Below are 2,625 nucleotides of genomic sequence, written 5' to 3'. Positions count from 1 at the left end.
GACCTCAACACAAACCAGAGTAGATCAGTTGCGGAAATCACCGTTTCAGGACATTTACAGGCAAGAGCAAAGTTCCCGCAAACCCTCGAGGCGAGCTCACATGCTCCTGAGAGCAACAAGCTCTGCAGGTCAGCCCCAGAGGCTCCAAGACAAGAGAGGGATCGTGTGTGAATGCATCTACACAGGCTGGGAGATGCTGTCCCCTCTCCCCCGACCCTCTTCCTCAGGGAAAACGAATGAGCTGTTACAAAGGAACCACGGGTTGTTTCTTCGGCCAGTTGCTCCCCACTCCCACCCCACAGGCTTTAACCCCAGGGATGAAAAACAAGGACAGACCTATAGGATGTGCTGCTGCTGGCTTCGACCAGGCTAGGACGAGGTCAAACCAGCACCAGGACTCGCCTTCCAGTTCCCCTCGCCCCCAGGAACACCTCGAACCTACATGGCTGGCAAGCCAGCTCGTTCTGCTGCTGAAGGAGAAGCCTCCGACTTGACACACGCCGAGATGCCTCAGCCAGCACTGTGAGCTACGGGTCTGCAGCGTGCTCTGAGGCTCCCGGGCCTCCCCACCTTGCCCCCGATGTGGCAAGGGGGGGTCTGGGGGGAAAAAACCGGGGGACAGACGAGAAGCCTCCGACTTGACACACGCCGAGATGCCTCAGCCAGCACTGTGAGCTACGGGTCTGCAGCGTGCTCTGAGGCTCCCGGGCCTCCCCACCTTGCCCCCGATGTTGCAGGCGGGATCTGTGGAGGAAAGTCCGGCTGAAGCAGCCGCAGCTGATCAGGAGCACTGCAAGTACCTCCTGACACAGCAGCAAACCACCAGCCCCAGGCCTGCCCAAGCCCTACACATCACAGCAGGCTGTTCCCCTCAAGATACTGTCACCAGACTGGACTGGGAAAAGCTCTAACGCTTCCCCTGACAGACTGACCAAGAAGCCCTGGAGAAGCAGGAGCTCCCACTGATGTACTCGGGTACAGAACCAGCTCCCTCTGGCCAACCAGCGCTCCAGCCTAGGAGAGCACACCAGTTTCCATGAGGTTAAGGCCATTTTGAAGGCTAGTGCAGGTATTTTTCCAGTATTATCCCAATCCAGACACCAGACCCAGCTCAGCTATAGACCAGGCTGGGGACCAGAAGCTGCTCCCAGCAGAGGCTGGGAAGGGGCAGCCCAGGAAGCCACCAACTTCGGCAGCAGGGGAGGGAACAGATCACCTTCTGCAGGACTCCGAGCCCTTGCGCCACAAACTCCGCTGCTGGGAGTGCTTCACTAGCCAAGCACATGAAGAACAAGCACTTGGCAATCCGGAGGTCTCCTGATCATGGGCGATGAGACAGGCCAGCTCCACACAACCGCAGGAGTTAATGAGCAGTGACAGGGTTACTGAGCCTCGGTTAACCAGGTACAGCACTGCCCTCGGGGCACGGGCTGCAGGTTACAGCCACTTCACTGGCAAAGAATACCCTGAGGAATTCATCTGGTGACATGAATAGCCGGAGGCCTTGGACTTGGTACACCTGGGCGGTACCTCTTCTCTCGGGCAAGCAAACACCCGCAGAGCCAACGAGACCCGCTCTAAATCCACCGAACTTCTCCTCAAGCTCAACTGAGACAATACCAGCTGTGTGATGACCTTGAAAACATCAACAAGCTCCTGTTTGTGGTGGAGGTTTTCCAAACAGCACCTCTTCACAAGGCACCACTGGGGGAGGAGCTAAAAGTCAAGGCTGCGAACAAGGGAGCCCTCTCAGCCAGAGCTCACCGCGGATGCAGAGATGCGTATGTCCGCGTCACCGGTTCAGCCACAGCTCCTCCTCAGAGGGAAGTGTCAGGAAAATGTAAAAAATTGTATTTCTGCACCTTGGAAAGAGAAGGGGAGCAAACAAGGTGCACGGAGCAGCAGCTACTCCAGAGACAGCTGCTGCTTAGCTCATCTTAGAGCACTTGCCTCCAAGCTAGGGGAGAGGGTTGGAGGCTCAACACAGTAGGAGAGCAGCAGAGCCTGGACCAGAGAGCGCTGCGCTGGCAGAGGTTTGCCACAGCAAACACACATCGTGTGTTGTGTGAAAAGGAAACATGAATTTCACAAATGTACTTCAAGAGGAAGTGATTAGGTATTTATAACCCACTCTCGCGCTGTTAAAGGACTCTAACAACATCTGGGCTTCACAGCTCGGTTTGAAAACATCTCTGCAGAGCTTCGCTGTCTGCAAACTGAGACAGTCCTTTGCTCTTTTCAGTCCACATGCTCCTGCTCACACAGTGTGACGGTATTTGCAGGGCAGGATTTCTCCTATTCGAGCAAATCTTTCCACTCGGCAAGACCAGAGACACAATCCTGCCAAGAAAACTGGAAGAAAAAAAAAAGCCCAACCCACAACACCCACAACATGTCCCAGCAGCCATTTGGCTCTCCTCTCCCCCTCAACACACCAACCACACACTTACCAGAAATAGCAGACAGCAGGAAAAGCCAGAAGTACAGCTCAGTGGAGCTTTTCTTTTCACCACGTACTGGAGCGTTACTTGTGCAACCCAGGCTGCAGGCAGGCTCCGAAAGAGGTCTCCAGGCTGGCTACTGCCAGCACACAGGGCAGGGGCAGGAAAATCGCAGCTGTCACCA

The sequence above is a fragment of the Buceros rhinoceros genome, unplaced genomic scaffold, assembly GCF_000710305.1.
Source record: "Buceros rhinoceros silvestris isolate BGI_N320 unplaced genomic scaffold, ASM71030v1 scaffold19239, whole genome shotgun sequence".
NCBI classification, from domain to species: Eukaryota; Metazoa; Chordata; class Aves; order Bucerotiformes; family Bucerotidae; genus Buceros; species Buceros rhinoceros.
The sequence above is the reverse complement of the archived record's forward strand: the minus strand, read 5'-3'. Positions refer to the sequence as shown.